Source organism: Vanellus vanellus (genome assembly GCF_965231255.1).
Source record: "Vanellus vanellus genome assembly, chromosome: 5".
Taxonomy (NCBI): Eukaryota; Metazoa; Chordata; class Aves; order Charadriiformes; family Charadriidae; genus Vanellus; species Vanellus vanellus.
The window spans coordinates 4,919,206-4,944,707 of record NC_138910.1 but is presented as its reverse complement, the minus strand read 5'-3'; the positions used below and the strand labels follow the sequence as shown (position 1 = coordinate 4,944,707).

Genomic DNA, 25,502 nt, shown 5'->3' with positions numbered 1-25,502 from the left:
TTACAAAACCAATTTTAATCTGTAGTCCAATTAATATGCAAATATATGCAAATGTGGTAAATCAAGGTGGTGATTAAGTTAAGGACACTCTATTTCATGTCTGCTTTAAGTGTGAAAACAAACAATCTTTTTTGTAATTGTACTGATGGATTGTGATGTTTATAGGGTTAGTATGGGGTACAAATGTTTATGCATCAACATTATGCCAAAACAAAGATTTTATACTCTGGAGTGATTTAGCATCCAGCATACATTCAGATGTAACAAAGTCATTTTGCAGTCATCTTGTGAATTAGAATAAGGTCAAAGCAAAGTTAAATTTCTATGTCATCCATTTGTATGGCTATTTAAAATTCAACAATCACTTTCTGATGTGTTAGGTAAGAGCCAAGAAGTCTCAAGAATGGCATATTATCACCCTTTATCATTTAGTGTTCATAATACACTGGTTTATCTTTGATACTATTACAGAAATAGTTCTCCCATTAAGGTGCAAAGATATTCATCCTTTTTAACCCTTTTCCCTCCACAAGTTCCAATTTGTAAATCTGCAGCCAAAGGTTCACACAGCAGCGAGGGTTTCTCTACAGATCTGCACTATATTCACCGAGTACTGCTAAAGTACCTATTTCTACCCATTTTTGTAGCCACTTCTCACCCCTTCTTTCCCCCCCGTTGCTGACTTGCCGAGGTTGATGCTACTTCTCGTTCGCCCGCAGTAAAGCCCATCTGTTGCTCACATAGTTCCGCTTAGGGCAACTCTACTCCTGGACTTAAGCAACCGATTTTCTCGGTCCAGAAAATAATCATATTGGTATACGCAGCATTTCATTTCACGGCTTCTTCGAGAAGTACTCCTGAGTTCAGAAAACGGCACAGCTTTCCCCTTGCTTCATATTCTCAGGAGTCACCCAATCAGTTTGGGAATGCGCTGAGTGCCAAAGGACGGCGTTCACCTCGCGCCGCGCTGCCACGCGGGAGTGTAAAACCCCAACCGACCCCCTCTCTCCCTGCAGCTTTATGCCTGATTGATTAAATCTCCACCAACTGCCGCAAACATGTATGTCGGAAGAGATTTCAAAAAAGTTTGGTCGATGTTGTTTTCACAAATGTGCTTAATTTCCTTTCTAAGATTATGTCCAGAGTAGTTCGTAAGATTAAGACGAGCTATTATTAGAATATTTTTACTCCAAATACTTTATGCTTCTGCATTGTCACCACAAGACGTGAGAATAGGAAATTCAGCTCTACTCAGTAAAGCTGCTTTTAAAAAAAACCACATTCTTGGCTTGACTGTATCAGTCTCTTAATGAACACAAAATATTTGGAAAATATTTTCAGCATTTTTAGCAAGGAAAACGGACGTGAAATATTTTTGCAATAGCAGACCTCACAGACTTGCACTTGTGATGCAAATCTCAGCATATACGCAGCTGTACCCATCATTAGGCTTCTGTAAAAAGCAGGACTGACATGTTTACGCGTCTCTCCGTTTAACAGACACTAACAAGGCACCATAAAATTCACCTGTTAGAAGATCTAAAAAGATCTTTTAGCACATGCTTTCTGGCTAATAAACAAAACTCAGCCCCTCTTCCCCTGAACTGGACTCTCAAGAAAGCTGCTTTCTCCAAAAAGGGCAAAGATTTGCATTGGGAACTAGAAGAAGCCAAACTCTAGTGATAGCCTGTTCCTCCTCCGACAGCTCTCCACCACAAATGATCTGTGTCTAGTTTCCACCATTTTTCTTCTGTGCTTTTCAAAGAGGAAAGCACGTTGATTTCCAAAGAGAAGAGCGGCAGAAATAAGAGGATGGGACAGCAGATGCAGCCGGACCCGGGTCCAACAACCGACAACGAAGGGAATTGTGGAAGGGTTTTGGTGGAGAGCTGATGGAAGGTGTGAAGGTGAAGATCTCAAGGAAAAGAGTTGCACCCAGAATAACTATTAGCCTCTGCACGCTCCGATATTTAACCATACATCCATAACTGCGATTACAGCTCTGGAAGCGATGAACATGGGGACCACTGAGCGGGGTTTGAGCCAAAGGGCAAAACGCCCGATGGCTGTGTCCTGCTGTGGTGGCCACCTCATCACACAGCTTCATGGCTCTCTAGCTTGGGAAGAGCTGTTTCTTAAATCAACTGCACGTTGCCTGTCCTGCCTGGATGAAAATCAGTGTAAAGATCCCAAAAGTGTCAACCCAGCCAGGCGTCAAGCTGTCTCTTGACAGCAGAGACAGCATTGACCTCTGCAGGGCTTTCACGGTGTCAAAGATTGTGTGTTTGCATTCCTGGCTGGTTCTTGTGGAGCAGAATGAATGGGATCTTTGCCATGCACTTAAGTATAGGAAAACAGAGTAGCACAGATGCCAAGATGCACGCTCAACGTGCGAGAAGGTTACCCATGAGCGCTGCTAGAGATACTTCCATCTATTCTTAGAGTCTGAAATCAAACATGAAGGTATCAAACACACCAGCAGAGCTCATAGAGCTGCCGAGGCTTTGGCTGTAGCTTATTTTCCAGTGGGAGATAAAAGGTGATTCTCTATATTACGTATCATCACAGGATAAACTTGTTGTAACCGACTGCACTAATACAATAGCACTGCCGACACATTGAAATTCAATCCCTCTGAAGACACATTATTTAAGTTTCAAGCCTATACCACTGAAAAACATCTTACTACTGTGTATTCAAGAATCAGTTTCTCTTCAGCTGTTCTTCTCATCCTTTTTGTTATTTGTATTTTTTTTTAACGGAGCACTGATTTAAAATGGAACTGTAAATAAGCCATTATTCTTGGTCACTCTCTGAGTATTTAACCACTGAAATTTTCTATAACCAGTTTTGATATACCCAGTTATGAAACATTCTTCATGTGATGATGCAGACAGTTTTTAAGTATGTACGTAAACTGCTAAGACACCACTTTACTGCAAGGACAGAGTGGCATCTACCTCCAACTGTAGTTCCAGAGGTAAATCACACATCAGCAGATAAGAAAATCAAAAGAAATGCAGCAGCATCTCACTGAGGAACAGAAATTGGAATGCTACAAAGAAAAGAAAAAAAACATCTAAATATCTAAAAGCAACACCTCCACAGAGCTTGTATTTAAACTTCTAATCTGTAGATCTCAAAGTTTTCTTTTAAAAGTTAAAGGTGCATGGAAAATTAAAAACCAACTAATTTTCCCTTTTCTATAATCTATAGCATGGTTGTATCATGCTTCCTCACATTAGAAATTCAGGTGTTATCTGTCCTAGGGGACTGCATGGCGACTGGAGAACTGGAGTGAAATGATCACATCATCCCAAGGAAAAAAGAATGGGAAAAGTGAGCAACTGAGTGCAAAACTGCTCTTCGGGTGAGGTTTCCATTGGTTTTGGTTTATTAAACAACGTTTATCAAGAAGAAAGAACGAGTCAGAGGAAAGATTTTCCTCTCTGTCTCAATAATCCTCTACAGTATAGTGTGAGAGATGAAAACGCACGTGCTTTAACACACGCTGGTCTTCTGTGTGTGTGGTTGGGTGGGAATAACCTAAACATTTTCAGCCTTTAAGCTTCAAAAAGCAGAGAAAATATTAACAACAAGCAAGTATCACAAAAGCAAAACCAAGTTTCCTCCAAGTTTCCTTTATGCACCATAGGGCAACAGAAATCACAGCCTTTGTGGGGAGAAAAACCCCACGACCTATTTCTTCTGCTGGCTCTTTTTCAGGTCTTCTTTCATGTTTGAGATACAATCCTCCTGTAAGTTTTGACTGAGTGCCTTAAAAGAAGACCCTCATTTACCTATTATTTAATACTGATCTAAATTACTAGGTTTCTTAAGTTTCTGACCTCCTGTATTTTATGATGTATTTAAAACACTTTGACTCTCATGAACCATTTAATTAAATAGATAATAACTGCGCATTTGTCCTACTTGCCATTCACCAAAGTTAAGTTTCACCGTTACTTCTGCAACTTTCCTGTACGCCGGGCATTCACCAGTTTTTCTTTCAAATTGCTGGGGGGCAGAAATTGTCCTTGATTATTTCTAAGATACTGATGACATCAGTATCTTAGAAATTACATCAGTTGGCTGAGAGAGTTCAGATTGTTCAGCCTCAAGGAGAGAAGGCTCTGGGGAGACCTTATTGCGGCCTTCCAGTCCCTAAAGAGGGCCTACAGGAGAGCTGGGGAAGGACTTTTTACTCGGGCATGTAGTGATAGGATGAGGGGGAATGGCTTCAAACTGGAAGAGGGGAGATTTAGGTTAAACATTAGGAAGAAATTTTTCCCTGTGAGGGTGGTGAGGCACTGGCCCAGGTTGCCCAGAGAAGTTGTTGAGGCCCCATCCCTGGAGGTGTTCAAGGCCAGGCTGGACGGGGCTTTGAGCAACCTGGGCTGCAGGGAGGTGTCCCTGCCTATGGCAGGGGGGTTGGAACTGGATGATCTTCAAGGTCCCCTCCAACCTAAACCATTCTCTGATTCTATGACATCAACACATGGCATTGCAAAAATTGAGAAATACATTTGCAAGTTTTAAGTCTATGGATACTGTTGGACTAAGTCTATATGGCTGGAAGAAGAAATCAGCTTCTCAGATGATATAAATTGCTATAATTGAGTTCTGCGGAACTGTAGCCCTTTAAGCCAGCTGAAGATCTGGCCCCCAAACCATCAGGCATGGTTGATCAAATCAACTGTTTAGAAATGTTGATGTCTTTGCCTTCTGCGCCAGACTACGCTACACGGAACAGATTACAGTCGTAAGGAAGGAAAGTTCTCTGAGCTTTGTAACAAATGAGAGTGAAAAATCTCTGTATTCACCTCAATTTATACCGTTATTTTGGTTACAAGATTTATGGCGTCCTTCCTACCCTACTAAGGCGATTCAGAAAGCAGGCATCTACTCGGTTCTTTGGCTTCGTCAATAAAATGGAGTCTCTATCAGAATCAGATGCTTATTTTTCAGAATTAAAGAACCCATGTCATAGTTAAAACGCTTTCATATGCTTAATGTACTTTCCGCGGTTGTGCTGGAAAGGGCCTTTAGGTCTGCATTAGAATCGTCACGTTTGCTGGTTATATTTTAAAACGTTAAAAAAAATAAATCCTTGCTGGACACAGCAGTGCCCATAGCACGAACCTTTATTTGAAGACTAAATACATCTGTGACTTGAAATGAGAGTACTGATCATTAATGAATGGGAAGGGCGATCAGAATATCACCTAATGAAAAGGTAGACGTGATGGGGTACCCTGCTGGCCTTAAATGAGAAAACGCGATTTTGCCTCGCTTTGTGACCGCTCCCTGGTTTGAAGCAGTGCCATTTGACGTAAGAGCAGGTGTAAACCACAACAGGCCCAGGACACATGCCGGCCAAAGACAACTGACCACCTTTTTGAGACTGACCTAGCAGGATCCTGGTGTAGGAGCACCAACATGACTTGAAAAATGTCTGTGTGGGGGTCCCTGGTTTTGTTTTTCACAATCCCTTTGGCTGGGATTCCCATGGAAGGCACAAAATACCAGGCACGTTGTGCATCTGCATATAAAATACCATGCCTTGTGAATTGGTGTAACAGAGGGCAACAGGGCGATAACGGAGAGATTCCTTTCTTTTTACACGCTTTTCTGATAAACCTGCCAAAATAATTGACCTTGGTACCGACTCAGATAGTATGGCTCAATTCTTTTGAATTATTTCAAAAGCCTACGCATTTGAGATCATTTTGGACCTCCTCCCACAACTATGAGACCCAAATGTGGGGGAAAGGATGCAATAAACTAAAAGAGCATCTCAGAAATTCAATCTTTGGCTCCCAAAATAGGTCCTGCTTGAAATCTCAATTATTAGTAAATAAAACAACTGAGCACACTGGGTTCCTACAAGCACAAGGTTCTCATGCACGAGCACACACGCGTCAAGAACTTCTGTTCAGCCTTTCATGGCAAATCAGCCGATGACAAATACTTTTAAGCTATTTGGAAATGTGGTTTTGTAGTTCAGTCCTTTGGGGCTTGAGAAGTTTGCTCACCGTGTCTCTGGGGCATTAGACAGTAATCTCTGCAAAACTTCATGCTAGATTAGCTCTGAGGATCTTACTGATGATAAAAGGTACTGAGGATCTTTACATTTACAAGGTCTGATGCAGACCAGAGCCTCCCAGTCACAACATGGCAGGTCCATCACCCCATGAAGGGTCAGGAACAGGAAGCGGACAACAGTGGCGTAAATCAAACCGCCAGAATATCACAAAGGTAGAAAAATCCACAACCACATCTTTTCAGGGTCACGTTCAAATCGCCCTTTGGTTTTCATCACCAGGAAAGCTTTTACTTCCTACATCCCAACTCTATATTGATGTTTCCAAGTGTATTTGTAGTGCGTTACAATTAACGATGCCAGCGTGCAGGCAGTTCTGAGGACCTGTCCCCATCAACATCCATAGTTCACTCACTCAATTCCTCACTCATCCCCTCACGTTACCCTTTGCTACTGCTGCTTCTCTCCATCCTCAGCCAGAAGAAGGCTATATGACTTGTAGCATCTCTGCATCCTCGGTGCTGCCCTGTCCTAAGGCTGGTGACTAAAGACACAGGTTACAACATAAACTCCGGCAGAGGGACCAGCAGGTAGAGAAATGTTGCAGGTTGTCACGGTGCTTTTATGGTTTCTCTAATTAATACTATAAAATGCACAGAAATACACAGCATAAGGGTATTGAAGCAAAAAGAACTTCTCCCCATTGAGAAGCTCTGACAAATAATGTAATTTAAGCATAAAGGTGATCTGTCCTGCATGCCAACAAGTTATAGGAGCTTTGTTGCAAATGGTCCCCATAGAAAAGCGACAATTTTGTTTTGTAGATAAATGCTGTTATGATTAGTACTCTAAAGCCCACACAATTTAACTATTAGACCACATCAATTACAGACGGAGTACATCAACCCACCCTGCCTTCTAACCAGTGCAATATTCCACCCTAGATTAATTTTCTAAACATTTAATAGTAGATTTACACACTATTCTATATAAAAACCCCAAAAACTTCAGAAAAATTACGCTGTTCATCCTGTTTCTACTGGTGTGTCTGCTGTCACATGCCATGGAAATATTTTGACAAATACAAGAATATTTTAAAGATGAATAAAAGCAATGAACTATGAAATGGTCTCGTTTATGAGAACATCAACACATTACCCTCATTCTCTTGGACGAGAAAAGGCCACAGATCAGTCAAGATCAAGAAGATTTTCTTCAGTTTGAGAGAAAAGCTGATGTGGATGATTGAAATTTTGAAATTTATGAGTATTTTATTTTTCCTATAGTAAAAAAGAAACCTCACTACGGCAAAGTTTCTACATATTGTGCCCCAGTATAAAAAAAAAAAAAAACCTCGCTGGCTCTGAGAAGACAGGCAAAGAAGAGAAGACTGATGATAGAGCTGCTCGCTGCCCAGAAAATGAGCGAGCACCTACAAAGCACCACGTTGATTTATTATGCACATAGCCGGGACGCTAAGAGAGCACGGGGATATTACCTCCTGCATGATTCATTAATAAGGTTAAGTTCTGTTGCTAAAATTGTTTACGTATTTCACCCCTTTACGATCAACCGAACAATGTACTGTTCGAGTACGAAATTAGAAGTGCCTGGTCTCTAGTCTAGGACAATTCTCGACGAGCGTATTTAAACTTAACGTGAACCTGGATACAATTTAAAAGAAGCCGGGGAAAGAGATGACAATAGGAAAGGTTGTTCTGGGAAGCCCTGATGCACAGGAACAGCACCGCTTGGAAAGGATACAACCCCACCTTCCCACTTAAGTATCGTATACAAAAGAAACAACAAAATTAACAGGGGAAGAGCCATGGCAGCCATCTCTCCGCATAAAATTCCGTACATATCCGAGACAAACCCCAGGCAGGCTAAGCACCAAAATACGCAGACCAGTTCAGTAAGATCAAACATTTCTTTCACGCTGTCTGCAGCAACTCTGAGAGCATTCCGAGCATCCGACCGTCGACGGTGAGGACGCTGATCATAGTTTTCTGCCAGCTGGAAGCTCCTGAAGAGGTGCGGTTAGAAGCCCATTTATCAGCAATGTAACTTAACACCAAAATGCGTGTGTTTATTCACTCGGTGCCCTTACAGAAGTTGATATTCAAAGGTAAGAAGTGAAAATGAATGGAAGGTGCTCCATTGGATAGCAACCTTCTGCACCCAGGCTCGCTGTCTGATCCTCAGTGGTGCCACACAGTAAATCAAGTTCAATTGTCGGTGTACAGTCACAGCATCGACACTATCGCTGGAATTACGGATACCTCAAGACTGCTGTTTTAAGAAATAAAATCATTTACTGGCAGAACTTCAGGCACCGAGCATATCCGACTTTAACCGACACACCGATGCACGTTTTCAGCGCAACAAAATTGTGTACACGAGCCTGGATCAAAATCCGCTTGCAGGCACCCCGGTACCTCCTCACGCTGAGCATTCATTTCAAAAGATTCCCCAATACGCCTTTTTCAGCAGCTTTGCCTACCCTACCCTTCAGTCTCCCGCCGCCGCAGCTCCCGCGCCGTGTGCGGACACAGCCCCAGGGGACTTCAGCAGGACCAGGACCGCAGCCCCCATGCGCCCACGTGCCACGCGAGGGTGCCGCGCGTTACAGTGCAATCCTTCTGCCTCCTGACATCTTAGCTCATATTTACATCTCTATTAACTTTACACCTTTAGAAATAAGGAAATCACAGCCTCCCACCCCTCTCGCAGCCATCCAGACGCACGCAAAAAGAAAATCGCCGAGTTTTATTTATGGGCGCACGTTAATTCTTGATACCAAAATAACTAATTGTTCCCAATAATTTATTTTGTCAGACAGCAGTAGTACTTTTACTCTTCGCAATAAATTTTATTCATCTGCAGTAATGCATACCGCTCAGAAGAAGGGGATCTAAAAATAATATTTAAACAACGTGGAGGATAACAACTAAAAGGTGCCCACAAGAGACGGTATTTAGATGCCCGCTAAATATATTTACCGAAGCCAACAATGAAGTTTTATTTGGCACTTCAACGTTTTAAAGCTATTGTCTCAATTAGGCCAAAAAGGAGGATACCGCTTACGCCGGCGAGTCTCTGCCTGCATTCATTTATTGTTCAGTTCACAGTCTCTGAATACAACACAATCCTCCAACGGAGTCAGCTTTCATAATTCAGCAGTACAAAGTCTGCAAACACATGTAACCTAGATCCATATTTCACAGTGACAGCATATGATAGCAGAATGTGAAGTATTAATGCTAGTGTCACTACAGTCCTACACTCTACTGCACTTTAAGAGAAAGCAGCTGCTGAGATGAAATGTGTGCCAACTGTCTGAAGACAGAAACATAAGAAACATTCCTTCTGTTACAAAGGGAGAGACGCACACAAACAGACTTTCTTTTAGACTCAACAAGCACAAAGTTTCTTACTTTCGCCTTTTACATTTCTATTTCACAAGCGGCGGCGCGCTGGGCGCGGGGGGGGGGAAGACGTGCCTGGGTGGAAGGCACGGGCTGGTCCGTGGAGGAGCTCCCGACGCAGAGGTGGGTTGGCTGAAGGAGATGCACCGGTATGGGAAACTGCTGGAATGGTGACACCAACCCGGCACGGTTCCCCAAAATGAGCTATAGATACAGAAAAACCCAATTCCCACCAAACAGCTCACGAGGGATGAGACATGATCATCCCGCACGCTGGTGGGAGAAGCTTTAGGACCTTCCAGGAGTACTACTGCAGCCTTTCAATAGCCAAAGCAGCGAAATGCTCTCCTGCCTGCAAGCGTCTTCGTCCTAACCCATCCTCTTGGAGCATGTGGTGTGTACCTGCTGCCGAGACATCTCCAAATTAGACTAAGGGACACGCTGCGGAATTAAATTGGATTAACATAACAAGGTGCACTTTTTTTGTCTCTTCTCCGTATAAAGATGGGTGGAGAACCTGCCCTTCTCGATTTGTGCCTAGTCCTGGAGCAACCAGACCCGATGATCTACCACGTAGCGTATCACCCCTTTCTACGCACAGCGCTACAATAAGAGCGTGACATAATCCGAAACGTTTGGCCGTAATTCACTTGAAAACCAGTACAACCTCATTGACCTCCTTATCAAACAATTTATTGCGCATTTACAGACTGGACAATGAAATAGAGGAGGTAAGGTATTAATGGTGACACTATTTGGCAAGCTCATAGCGCAGTTCATTCAGAAGGCAATTTTAAAATTGAATGAAGAGGTTTGACTAGGCAATAAAAACAGCCACAATGCCAGTGAACAGTACTTAGGAGGAAAGCCTCTAATTATCCTATTTATAAATCAACAGCAATTTTACTGATGACTTCTTCTCAAACTTGATTAAAATAACTTCAAAAAAATTAAAAAATAATCAGATCACATTTATTTTATTAAATTACAATTTGAAAGTATTATTGATTCTCTTCATAAATGAAAATGATAAAAACTTGAGGACAAGAACGAGACAACATTTTTTAAGAGAAACATTTGTACAACACTCTGCAACATAATTATAGTGCTGCCCTTGGGGAAGGGGATTTTATTTTATAATGAGAATGTTTACACTGTTATGGGGTTCAATCTATCTGGGAGGGAAGGTTAAACTTCTTTCCATTAAAGACAGCCTTATAATGAAAAGCTCTGAAAGGAGAATGGAGTCTAATATAGTAGATGTAATGGCCTATTAAATGATTCACACACACAAAATGAATCAAATTCATTGTATCTTACTGCTCTTTTATGACAAAATTGTTGAAAAAATAAAACTATTGTCAAGATAATTGCATATTACATATACTGTATTACTGTAACTACTATTCTTATTGGGTGACCCAGAGTCTACATTTTAGGTACGTTAATAGGACATTACATTTTAAATACTTTATAGTATTGGAATGTTGCACAAAAATCCCACTTTCACTCTGAAGGCAAAAATCAATTTAGACTTAAAGTCATGCTGCAATTCTGCATCATTCTTTTTCAATTAAGTTTTTTTTGCATACATTCTTTATGATGTCATTTCTACATTCCTGCAACAGATGTTTGTTTATATCCCAATTTACCAAAATGCTGCCATACTAGTTCCTGCTATTTTGAACGTAACCCCTATGACTAGCTTGTGTTTCCAAAACACGGTACAATAAATGTTTTCTTAAACTTGTCCCCTCAATCTACTGTTAAAAATCAACAGCTCTGATCATTACATGGTGATGGACGATGTTCTTCAAGGAGCTTGGCTGCTTTTTTTAAAAAAGAAGAAATTAAATAAAAGTCACGGCACGCCTCTAAAAATATATATACATACATGGGTAGATCAAAAAATAGAAAACTTCTGGGGTTTGCATGAAGAATTGCAATTGTGTTCCCTTTGTCAAGACCTGATTTTACGTATCCGATCTATAATGATTTTACATGTGCAGATCTATAATGCGATAATTTGGCCGGCTAATAACAGCTCTGTAATAATAATTACTGTTCATTAAGGAGCTGGTCTTGCAAACATACCTCTGACTGAGAAAGTCTACGTGCCTGTAGTTAGTCACCTACAGGACTGTCCATACGTACTCAAGCACGGTTATATCAAACATCCAAAACCTTACATCATCATCATTTTGGGGTGCTAATGCTTCCTAATACTGACTATGTTATTTTCATGTGTTGGAACATCACAGGAGGTACCAGGTGCCATCACAGAGCAAGTGAAAGTACTAGTGCTATGGGAATGCAAATATTTTGGGTACTTTCATGCGATAAATGAGATACACAATCAGCACCGACCAGAGCTTTTCCAGACAAAATGGTCAAAACCTGGGACACCACAAAGGGTTAAAACTTCAGCTTTCAGAAGGTACTAAGGTAAGTCTATCGAAGCCTTTGCAGGTGTACCAAGAACTTCAAAGTACGCAGCAATCCCAAAGAATTCCAGCTGAGTTGTACAAACAGTAAGCCGGAATTTCTAAAGTCTCCTGATGGTATTTAGGCTTCTCAAGGGAGCACGACCTTGCAGAATTCGGTCCTTATACTTTAATTAATCAAACCGGTGGCTAAAGGACTTAGCTAAGCATTTGAAGGCTCCCCTGTTTATTTTGAGCTTTAAGACCCTTTTTCAGTATTAAAAATATTTTAACTTACTTGTTATTATTTATGATAGAGGAGAGGGCTTTAGCGCAAGCACCAGAGCATGGGTGGTGCATGAGGAACCCCACCAAACACGGTTGCCTCCATCCGGCTTCTTGGCAGAACCCGCTCATTTAGGGTGGAACGCCCGATCTTTCTTATCGACAGTTGGCTACAGAAACGAGCATATTTTAAACACATTCACCTCTTAGGCTACCTATGCCTGATAGATTCCTTACGTAATTGAAAACCAATCTAAAATCTGACACCCTATTTCAGAGCATAAGACTATTTCTTAAAGCGCTTAACGCTGAAAATTGAGGCAAAAAAAAATAGTCAATTTAAATATATTTTAATTAGAGGAAGTAAGAGGGGGATTTCCTCTCTTAGCTTTCTCTTATTAGAATGCAAAATAACAGAAATGGTCCAAATTTTATAATCTGAAGTGAGATTAGTTTCTCCTGCAGCTCATGCCCTCCCCCAGAAGGCGAGCCCCAGTTCCTACGCACCAGTCAATGGCTATTAAACACGACTGCAATAAAACAAATTAATCATTCACATCTCATTGAGGCATCCAGTACAAGAAGGTGAGGACGCAGAGAAGAGTATCTATTTGCAGAAAGAGGAGAAGCGGTGGAATAAATAGCAGTTCCTTTACCTTGCTTACAAAAGTAAGACACATTGTCAAGGATGAAGTTCTAACCCATCAACAAGGCTCTTTCCTATTAAGATGAAGAAATTAACCACACACAAGTTATGTCATACGCAAGGAGATGGAGAAATTACCAGTGTAGAAGGTAGCAAACGTAAAGGAAAAATGATAAGGGTTGTTGAGGCCAAAATTGGGTTATTTTCGAAAGGTGCAGCAGTAGAGACTGGAGTGGGAAGTCTGAAAGACTGCTCTATAGTTAAGAGAACAAGCAACAGAGAAAGTAGCCCATTAAATAAATGGACTCCTCATTTACCAGTGAAGAAGCCACTCAGCGACAGCTTCTAACGGCGATCAAAGGCAGACAAGGTAGAGTTTATCGAAAGGACGCTCTGAGTAGTTTCACATTGCAAGCCTGTCGGCCTCGCTCAACGTTACCTACGCTACGTGGAGGACACCGATGCCAACAGCACACGCCACCCAGCAGATGCGTTTCAATTAGTCAGTCAGGACTGCGCCTACGTGGAACGAACATTCACTCAACACCCACTAAACAGCGAAGGTTCACCGAATCAGCCATTTATTTTCTCCGTCCCCTGCTATGTGTTTCCAGAAGTTGCCTTCTCCTCTCTTTACGAAGACTAGATTACCCAGACTTCAGGCATCATTATTACCGCATTGGAATAATGCTGACACACCATACTTGTTTAACGGTTGCCCGTAGCTATGTACTCTATACGAGCATGAGCCGCTCGTCCTCCCTAGTCATTGCGTTTGAGAATCTGTACTTACCTAACAACTGTTCCGCGGATAGTTTGATTTTCTAGATGAAGAGAGGCGTCACTCCAATTCCCCCATGAAAAGGTTTAAAGAGAGAATAGTAAACAACAGAGTTTGGACCTCTGAAGACAATGAAGCGCACATGACAAATTTCATACACCCAAACAAAGCTTCTTTGTCATTGCGAGGCATCCTCTTAGTTAACACGCGCTTTTGAAATTCAACAAAGTTAACAAATGCTTTCCAAACTCCATTTTTTCCTCAAGAAAAATCCATTTGTTTTCTTTATAGTAGGTCTTTTAAAAGGGAGTCATAACTGATGGATTACAACATGTTTCTACCTTTTCAATCTGAATTTCATAAGAATAAAATAAACCACAAATGAAAGTGCTTGTACCAGGCACGTTGAACCTTTCTTCTTCTATTAGCATATCAGTCTGCAATCATAACTAGATCAATAGCGAAGATATCTGCTTAAAAGAGCGCCATGCTTTCTTTTGTCAGAAATTCATTACTTTTTATTAGGGTCATTGCTTGAAAACTTCAAAACACCATATGGACCTAATTGTGGTTTATTTTGGCAAAAAGGAAGACACTGTAGAACAATTGAGGCATTACATTCTACAATTCCATTACTTTCATCCCTCTCCGTTTTATTACTGTGTCATTAAAGGCAACTTGAGTGAGCGAAGAATTATAGTGTCATGTGTACGGGCTAGTAGATTAATAACAAAACACACTCAAGTTTAAAGGTATCTAACAGCTGTTTTCATTATTTTGTGTAAATACGCTTGAAGCATATCTATCTGATTAGTGGATAGAGTGCTCTTCTCTGTCACATGCCATGGGCACTGCTATGTGCAAGTAATCAAAGTGCTCAGAAAATGAGTTTACATTGTTCACTGCTGAAATACACAAATGTCAGAAAGTGACTGCGCATCAAAGCTTAGGCAAATCATCTGCCGCAAACAAACAGACTCCAACGCACATCGCAGCTTTAAACATTCCTCCGCAGCACAATGACTGAACAGGACTTATTGCCAGCCCGAACGAAGCGACGCTGGCGGAATAATAACTCACTAAGGTATAGATGCGCCGAGAAGTTCAGCACCGAGCACCGCTGCAAAGAGCGCAGCTGCTTTCAGAACCAAAGACGTAAGGTTTTAGTGTCGTCAATACTGGGCAACTTTATGTGCATCATACAAGGTTTCACTAGGAAAGAAATAAAAAGGGTAATTTTTTACCTGCTATTGCTTTTAATTTTTACATATATATATATATATATATTATTATTTTTTTGTGACTACGTTACCAGGAATCCTGAAAGATAATTCCTCCTATTTTACTGGCAACAACAAGAAGACACTTAGGCACCCAAAACGAGTCAAATCCTCTCTTTTCCATACATAGTCACATAATTCAAGATCGGTAATTCAAAATCAGATGGCAGATCACAGAAGTGAACTCCGAAACTAAAAGACCTGCGATGGAGTTTGATGAAGGACAGATAACGTTTCAGTCACCGAAAGGAATTACTGCATAAAAAGTTCTTCTTCCTGTGATTCATTTGCTTCTAACACAGATTGAGGCAATTTTAGTATTAAACTGCAGTACACAAGGAGGAAAATGAAAGAGCCATACAAACTCATCAAAATAAGAAAGTTAAAATAAACTCATCCTGACTCCAATGAGCTCAGCAAAAGAATTTTATCCAAATGCTTCAGTGAGCAGAAGTAAACCGAGGCAAACGCAAGAAGAATGCTTACAACGCCACGATACTCCAACATGACTGACGAGAAGCTGAACATGAGCCAGCAGTGTGCCATCGCAGCCCAGAAGGCCAACCATATCCTGGGCTGCATCAGAAGTGTGGCCAGCAGGTCAAAGGAGGGGATTCTGCCCCTCTACTTCACTCTCGTGAGACCCCACCTGGAGTACTGCGTCCAGCTCTGGAGTCCCCAACAGAAGAAGGACATGGACCTGCTGGAGCGTGTCCAGAGGAGTGCCACAAAGATGATCCGAGGGCTGGAGCACCTCTCCTATAAGGAGGGGCTGAAAGAGTTGGGGCTGTTCAGCCTGGAGAAGAGAAGGCTCCGGGGAGACCTTATTGCGGCCTTCCAGTCCCTAAAGGGGCCCTACAGGAGAGCTGGGGAAGGGCTTTTTACTGGGGCATGTAGCGATAGGACGACAAACAAACAAAACCACAAACAATCACCCCCCACACCTTTTTTTTTCATTTCCAGGCTGAGTCATTTAATAATGACCAATTTATACCTAGTGGATGTTGTAAGGATTATCCTGGAACTTAAATAATTCCTCCTCTTTCATGGCATTTATCCTCTGACTGTATTTATAAAGATTAACATATATCCCCTTCTCAACCTTTATTTTGCTGGGACAAGTGAACCATACTCTTTTAATCTGCTCTCATAATACAGATTCTCCTAATCATCCTAGCAGCCATCCTCCGTACCTGTTTCACAATTTAAATTAATCTTTCTTGAACATGGGTGACCAGAACAACATACAATTCTGCGGTGTTTTACATAGACACGCTGATCTGTATCTTTAAAAAAATATCTTTTCTATTGCATATGAGAATCACGTGAGGTTGTTTTGGTTTTTTTTTAATTTGGTACGATGCAGCTATACCGCCGCTTGGTGCATCTCCAGACGCATGTGGTCTACAAGTCTGCATGTTCTTTACATTCAGTATTGACCCACACAGCCATATAGATTGGCCCACCATTTGGTGCCCAAGGGAAGGAAGATCTGCTTGCTTCTCTATTCAACAGCTATGAGAACCATCAGCTGGAGATGAAAAACGCTCAGAGGGCTTAAAGGAGAACACTCAAAGAGAAGAGTTTGGGGGTTTTTTTGAGAGACAAAGTCGTAGAAACAAAGACACGAAACCCCATCGAAGAGCATCCATGATGAGTATTCTGGCACAGAAGGGGGAACATACCAAAGTTCAAATCCACCCTGGAGAAATTAAATCAGAGTCTCTATTCAACCAGTGCAGAACCAGCACGAAGACACCTGTGGTATCTGGACGAAACGAGCTGACAAGGGAGGACGAGCGGAAAGACGAGGGCTCTGGCATGATGGTGAGACGTTACACACCATTAATCCCACAGCTAGTTGGGCATTAACGAAAATAGAGACAACGTGGTCTGCTGATGAGTCCCAAGATTGTAAGAGGGGGGTAAGAATACCATAAGGTAGGCCAAAGATGGAGAAAGTCTTTACTTTTTTGCAAACCTGACCTGAGTGCTACTTAGGAATCACCTTATAGAAAACCGGCATAGTTTTATGAGGAATCCACTCCAAAATTAATCACAGGTTGGCCGATTCAACTTAATAACTAATTTATTCTTCCTGGCTATTGTTAGTGCCTACAACATTGCTTGAAAAACAGACTGGACATCATAATGTCTCGTTATACAATATTCGAACCCCCTTTGCTCCAAACACAAATTTCTCAACGCACAAAATGCCCCATCGCTAAAAAAGGTCATACAACACAAAGATCTTTTCTCATACATACTTGAGGAAAAGAAGTTGGGAAAGCATTCTTGGACTTGGATCTCTCACAGCTCTACAACCAGCACGCCTACTACTTGGGGCTCGTTAAGCCCAAAACTCTGATGAACCCTCATTACTATTTAGACACGTATCTTTTCAATAGTGAAGCTGAACAGCCTCCTACCTTAAAAGCACTTCTGAAACGTTTACTTGGGATTTTCATATTTTTAAATGTATGCTATTTGAATTATTCACAGGGAAGAAGAGGAGGATTATTTCATCTGGGAGTCACAGCCAAGCAGGGGGAATGTCCAAAATATAAAATATTAAATATTCCTAGTTGCAAATGCGAAATCAAAAAAAAAAAGAAAAAAAAACTACACAGATTAAAATACTCCTTGCACAACAAAGAAATTATCTGTCATTTGGCAAAATTAAAAATCATTTAACTTCATCCCACTTGGTTACATATAAATAAAACATCTGTATTAAATTGTTCTTACACATTACATAAAGGTCATCTCCATAGGCCTGGAGACCTACGTTTCAAGTTTCCTCATCAAACTTAAAACTGTGATTTTACGTATTCCATCGTGTAATTTTCTCCTCTTATGCTCTATTCTCTGAAATTCCTACAGAACATCTTAGTATCTTCTCCACTGACACTTCCATCTCATGGTACCTCTGCCTTCAACTTGAACTGACTGTCTGCAATGTCGCACACAACAGTGCTTGAAGCACATCCAACCCGCTTCAAGTTTTAGTTTCACGTTTAATAACAATTGGCAAGGCTATCTCTAATTCCACCAGTCTTTAAAAACATCCTGGGTTTGTCTTGTTTTGGGTTTTTTTTATTTGGGTTTTTGTTTTTACTTTTTCCCCTCCAACTAATACCGTGCTCAAGACGAAGTGTGGCTTTTTCTAAAGGTATCGCCACCCCTCCACCCCCACCCCTCCCCCCGCAACCGGTAACAGAGATTCCTTCATTCTCCTAAAAATAATTTCTGGAAACATTTTGTATTCTCGGTGAAGAATCTCTAAAAAACTCGGATATCCCTTCCTATTCCTTATCTTTTCTGCAATTTTTAGCACATCACCCACTTTCTTTTCCATTACATTACAACAACAAATGCCCGGAATATTTAAGCAATAAGGTTCTGTCACTGCCTCATGTAGCAACTAAGAAATAACATGCCCAACACGACTGCTTCCCTCTCCGTTACAATTCTGTGAGCGTGAAATCCCTTTAAAGAAAAACAACAAAAACAAAAAATCCACCTCCACTTCTATGCAATATTCATGAATTTCATAATAAAAAATATGGAATTGTTCAAACGTTGAAGGGCAGTATTTTGAAATGCAAAAATTCAGCGGGGACTGCCTTGTCGATAAAAACCATCTTTCACACATGCGAAGGATTTAAGTCTGTCCCTTCCTACGGACTGGAACTGAACTGGCCACGGCCCCGTCACCCCATACCCCGCCCTCAGTCCTGCGTGCCACCTCTTTCCCCCCGTGTCACCGCTGTACTCACGCCGAGCGCCCTCAGCTCCCACTGACCGCGGTGAAAATGAGGGTATTTAGGACTTTGTAGGATCCTACTGTTAATCGACGGCTTTTTCCCCACTTTGAATAGAAGAAAGAAAAAACCAACTTGACTCTAATTTTGCCGTGACAATTTTAACCAGTTTAAATTTAAACTTCACCGATTCTTATTACAACAATTTGATGAACTCTGAAAGTATTTCAGGTGTGAATCCTCCTGTAGGAGGATGACATTTAGCCCGATCCCAGCCTTGGGAGGAAACACCGTTGTGAAAGGAGAAGAGAAAGGCAGATGGAGAACGGAGGTAGGGAGAACCGAGGAGAAAGCCCCAAGCAGGGCTTGTGTTTATGGCGCTTCAAAAAAAAGGTAACATAAACCTGTACCAAATCGATGACAACTTTTACTATTGTGGGAATTAAAGTAGAAATGTATTATTGTTTTTACTCCGAGTGAGTACAGTTGAATTACTGTATTACAGACAGACTAATCCCAGAAGAATTAAAAGCGCCATCCATACCAGTTGCTGATGAAGGTGTCATTTTCATCTCCTCTCCCATGACATCCCTCAACTTTGAATGCCCACATCGATTACCGCAAGGTAGTCCATTCTCTTTACGAGCTGCCGAGAAATTATTATGCATGCAAGTGCATAATAATCCAGTCCAGTCGTGACTCTACCACTGCCTTCCCACATGAATATGCACGAATCAATTAAACCTCTGAATGCATCAATTTCCTTCTCGAGTAGTAATGATAATAATAATAATAGCCGCCCATTGTATAGGGCGCCGCATATAATATTTTTAATGCCTGCTAATGAAATGTGCTATTAATTATTAGGATGTGGTTTGTTTTCGAAAGCCGAGTACCAGCGCGCCTCAACTTTGTATGCAAAGTGACACAACTTGAACATTTCAGACTGACTGCGGGAAAGCGCTTGCAAGTACGACGGCAAACCCTGCTTTAAAAAAAAAAATCCAATGGTATTTAAATCAGTATGAGAACTTTCAGATCTTACCAGCTGCACTGCGGAGAAATTTGCAGCTAAGGGGTTAATCAGATTAGATGGGAGTGGTTATAGGCTCGGTGCCACAGGTTTTGCCCTTTGTGGCTTCTCACATCCCAGACTTGGAAAATATGAGCTGTGATACTGAGAAAGGTAAGAAGCCAGCACAGCCCCATAGTGATAAATGAGTTTGCATCATCTGTCATTAGAACTTCCTGCCAACAGGGTCATTCCCTATTAAATTACCACTTGTCAATGTTTAAAATACTGATTGATAAATGACTGTGCCAAAACTGATAACACGACAGCTTTTATTTTCTAATATTCTTGGTTACCACATTCTGCTACTTCAAGATACAGATATAGTAGGGTGGGTTTTTTTTCAAGTGCTCTAGCGAAAGACAATTTAATCTAATACAAAACTAACAGGTACTGTATAATGATTGGTCCTGATATACATTACATACTATTCTTCTTGCCAAAATAAACCTACTGGCGATTTAGCGATATGGGTAGATCCAAGTTTCACATTTCATCAAATGCTAGTAATCTGTTTTATCAATATAAACTGCATTTTAATGAAAAAATTCTTTTCTTCAGTACACTTCACTTTTAATGCCCCAGAGTATAATAATTCGTTCATGCTGTAGAACAAGAATGTTTTACAAGACCTTAACTCTCCAGAGAAATTTCTCTGTAAATACAAAATGCAAGTTTTATGGGAATGTGTTGTATGCAACATGAGCAGTACCCAACATAATAAAAAATTAGGTTGCACAGAGAATTCTGCTTAAGTATCCTTGCGAGCTATTGTGAGACTAAATGGTTATTATGATAGCGTTTAGTGGAATACCGATACGACAGATAAAAGAGAGTCAGTAAAACTATTTTTGTCCCTGAATAGATAAAAAGAAATTACTTTTTAGAAAGTTTTGCAAAACGAATACATCCCAGCAGACTGTTCAGCCAGGCCCTGTTCTAGGAGGGCACTCTCAGACTGCTGCTGGAGCGTTCTGGGGAGAAGTATTTTGGGGGGATAAAGCTGGCATGTTCTGCCTGGAAGACCTGACTGGGGCAACGGCTACTCCTCTGCGATCCAGAGAGAGAATGGAAACTCCTGCATCGCCCCCAACCTCCCCGACGGTACACGATGCGCGTGTGGAGGAAGCACCACGTGAGAAAGCCCCACTGAATACGGATGTTGGTGGCACCCTTCATTCAACCGCCCAACCCCTCGCTGGAGGTGCAGCTACCTGCACTTACCCCAGAGATGCAGAAGGGAACTGACCCGCAGAGCCAAAGGCTCTCAGAACTGAAAGATTCCGTTTTATGCCCCTTTTAAGCCAGTACTGCACTTTCCTCCCAATGGGTGCCGTGTCCCAGATCTTGAGAGCATCCCTCGTGCTCCTTGCGCAACTGCCCCAGCGTGCCAACGCCAACCCGCAAAACCTGCTTGCGGCAGGTGAGGAGGAAAAGACATTTAGGGGAGTAATTTCCATCACCCAGTTCTTCAGCAGCAAGCCCCAAGGTAGGAGCGGTCTATTGGCATTTGCTAATTATGCTAAGTACCCATAAACGGCGGTGGCAGGGAGGCTGCGCCTACCGGAGAGAGCCCGGCGCACCACGGCGATGCCCGAGCCACCACTAAAGGCAGCAGCTAGCCTCGCTACCACAATCACTATCATTAGCATACCACTCCACCTAAGCTAATATATGCTATTTCACTAGAAGGCTAATTAGCCAAAAACTGCTCTTCTAAGGTATACTGCTTCCCACACGCAAGACAGTTTGCTAGAGCTCACTTGGGTACCACTGCTGAGCATCGCTCTGCACAACGCAGACATGTCCCCAGTGCCCATCTATAGCTTCGGGCTCTCGTGGATTCAAGTCTCTCCCTCTTTGTTGACGCGTGTTATTTTTCCAGCACCGCAAAGCTATTGTAAAGCATTCGGATTACAGAGGAAGGGGGACCCTCTTAGTTATCTAACCAGAGGTCTGAAATTCAGCCCTGCAAGCCTGGGCCAAGCAATGCGATTTTTATTTCCCCAAAACAGGCTCCTCCCCACGTGACAGTCACGTTTCTGTACAAGAGACGCTGTCAGCGTCTTTTAAAAACTTCTGCTTTAGTCAGGAACTCCCTCGACTGTCCCTAAAGTACTCTCTGAATTGGCAAATTCTGCCTCTCTTACGCCATAACTAAAAAAAAAAATATAAAATCAAATGGTTGAAAATGTCCCGTTAACTGTACTAAGTTATAAAAGCAAATGAAGAAACAACAGTCTAAAATCTTTAATTCTACTTCAAAATGTGTAATGCAGAGAGTACAAGATACCCACTAACAAGTTCCACTTAAAAGAAGCTATTTTTATTTTCTTCCGCAATCCTCATCCTCTCATGTTGCTTTTATATTATTCCACCTTAGTCCAACACACATTTTGTGCTCTTAGGAACGTTACTTCATTCTTGCTTATAAAAAACATCTTCCTTTTCTACCACATCGTGATTATAACAAAGATATACTACAGTCAGAGGAATAGGAACAGTAACCAAAATCCACACCACGATTTTCATTGAAAAGAATTCCATGGGGTACCTCATCTGACCTCGCTTTGCCGACCGCCACAGCCACCATGGATGCAGATGGACCAAGAGAATTCATACACGATATCAACAAGACCTTCCAGAGGTGTCCCAGGAGGGTCTGCTGGCATACGGAGATACAAGTACCAAAGACAACATCAGTAGAAAGGGGATTTCCTTCCTGGACCATAGTTTTCCAGGGCAAAAGTGGAAACAGATTATGGGAAAATTGACTCTACTGATTGTATAGGAAAAAGAAAATAATGTTTAGGATTTTTTTTTTTTTTTACATTACAATAGAAAATAAATTGAAATTTAGCCGATGACAATGGAAGTGTGAATTACAATGTATTTAATTCACTGTGTCGTAAAAAAAAAAAAAAAAAAGCTTAATATTCAGCATATGTGGCACATAAGATCAGCTACTGGTCTACACGCCTTGCAATACCCATGCACTATGAAGTGACAGCCTAAACGCGGAGTTTTATTTGTCTCCAAGCTTAGATGTACTCCAACATGTATTTCTACATAATATACTTTACCAGACTGTATAAAAAGGAGAATTCCAAGTCAGAAACGATAGCGGATGAGTACATAAGGAGTAGCTGTGGCACCACGGGACGCAATATGGAAGGTGGTCATTGTCAGAAGCAGAAAACGAGAGGATTAGGTCAGTAAATTTCTTATTCTGCTAAATCCTCAAATCCTTTCATCTCTTCTCTTTGTCAGATAAGGACTACAGTCTGGCTGTTTGCTCTGGGAACACCAAAACGTGCCCTTATGACAAATAGTTATTAAAAAAGAAGAATCTTTATAAAAAAAAAAAAAAATCTATAATCTCCTCTCAAAAGTAGAAAAGCAGTGATTAGATACCCATCTGAAATACGTAAATACACACTACACCTATGTATAATGGTACCTCTAAGAGCATTCACAAGTATTTCCTAGGGTATCCTTCATCATTATACCTTCCCTCTTAAGTGATCGTTTGCTCTGCTGCTTGTGCTAGCTCGTGTACCCATCACCTACAGGAATTACATTAAAAGGTAGAGCCGTACAGCATAAACTTATGTGACGTGCTCCTTTATTACACTGATTTTAGTCAAGGGTCAGGTGTATTTTATTTTGCCCTACAATTGCAATATTAATCTAAAATAATCTTAAAAAGATGCCCATCGCATGCACGAGGACGATTTCTTGGATCAGCCCTCTCCTAAGTCCAAGTGAAGATTATGTCTAAGACACAAACACACCCTGAGATGTTCACACGCAAAATAAAAGAGGTCAAAGTAAAGAAAAAAAGAAAACAACAAACCCACCCTGGTTATTTTGCCTTCAGAATTTTTAAATATTTTCCCAACATCTCAGCAAAATTATGCATTTTAAAAAGACTGCAGGCACCGAAATGATTGTCAGTCATGCAAATAATCACTTACTTACACTGTATGAGTTTGGTTTGGATAAAGCAAATTACCATTTGAAAATAACTTGAAAAACACTCTGGGCTAAGAGCGTGCTTTATAAATTTCAGCTTGGCCACAATTTTTCTTAACCTTTTTGTCCTCAATCTCCATTCAGTCACTACAGTAATACGGTCAAAAATGAAAAAAAAAAAAAAAATGGCATTCAATTGCCACAGGTGCATTCAAAATTATTTAAAATGCGATCTTGTAAAGAAACAGTAAATACTGGCTGCAGCTGAAGGTCAAAACCCACAGAACTTCGGAGTTATGCAGAAGCAGCCCTTTCTTCTGCTATTTTTCCCTGTGATGATATTGGGCTTTGTCTAAAAACACCCCAGATCTTACATCTGGAGTTAGTTGTTGAATAAAATATATATTAGAAATACTGGAGCTGATACTAAACTGTGTTTCTAATTACTCTGCTGAGAAAGTTGTACAGTCACACAGTTCTCGAACATCTTAATTTTGTCCATCCCCGCTGAAAATAGCTGTCCAATGTAATTTCAAGTGCAACGACCACGATGAGAACGGGAAAAGTGTCCCGCTTTGTGAGACGAGACTTTATCTAAGAGCAGGACATTAGGGAGAGCACACAGCAACACGTGACATCTTCCCACTTGACCAGTTTGGGGAGCAGACTACTGATTTTACCCACTTTAATCACCTTCTGCTTCGGACAAACCATCACGGGGCGTATGACTTCAGCCTAATTTGTCAGGTCTCGTTTGACCCCATCTGCCAGGGCTCACGAGTCCCAACAGAGCTGATTTAATCCACGGGACAGGGTTATCACAACTTCATCTCCAAAACTAGGCTTGGGCCACATGATTTCCCAAGGTATGCCGAAAACCACGAGACCCTTTTAAAATGGCTCAGGATCAAACAGGCTAAGCATTCACCAGCATTGCCTTGAAACACACGGTCTCTACGAGGCAAGAGTAGATCCTCAAAGATATATAGGTTCTCAGCTCCGCTGCCATCCAGGCAGCCACGTCCCTAAGGAACATCGGAGGGGATTTTTAACCCGCTTGCCAAAAACCATAAGTTTAAAGACTTAACTTTCGACATTGATTTCTAACCGATCTGCATCACTGCTTTAGAATATAAAGTTTTCCAAAAGAGCGAAATGCAAACCCGGCAGCGCGAACATCAACAGAGCCCACGACCTCAGCTCCTGTACTGAAAACCTCTCTGCCCCAAACTACCACACTGTAAACTACCTGTACTGAATGTACAGGTTGGGCAGGGACAACCATCTCAAGTGTGGCCAGAACTTATTATCAGATCAAAAGCCGGACTCTTGCAGAGTCATTACAGTGCCTTCCAGCCTTATTTCAGAAAAAAAAAAACAAAAAAAACCCCAAAACAAAAAAAAAAAAACGTACCCGGTATTGTGTTGGTTTTAAGAGTATAATCAAATTGCAGAATCATACTCTATTTAGTACCGGTCCCATTGAAGCAAAGTTCCTGTTCGGTGGGAGGAGAGTCCCTTATAACAGGAAAAACAATTGTGCCAGGTTTAATCAAAAGTGAAAAGGATCGAGCGAATGTTCCCTTTGAGCCACATAACCCGCCGCTAATTTCAAGCCGGGCTCTGAAAGGAGGGTAATAAAAAACGTCCTTCAGAGCAACCGAGGAAGACTGAAGAGCAACTACCGCCGCCGCGAAGGCCGACATTCTGCAAGTCCTCTCCCCGCTACCGGGACGCTTTCCGCCTACCTGGAAAGCAATAAAAGAAGAGGTAGGGGAGGGAGGAGGGAATAAAATCCCCCCGCA

The 25,502-nt window shown here is 41.5% G+C and overlaps 1 protein-coding gene across 1 annotated transcript in view; it reads right to left on the bottom strand.

The window, feature by feature from the left end:
• GTDC1 (glycosyltransferase like domain containing 1) overlaps positions 1-25,502 on the bottom strand; it is a 159,138-nt gene that overhangs the window by 66,293 nt on the left and 67,343 nt on the right. The gene's annotated exons all lie outside the window — the stretch shown is intronic.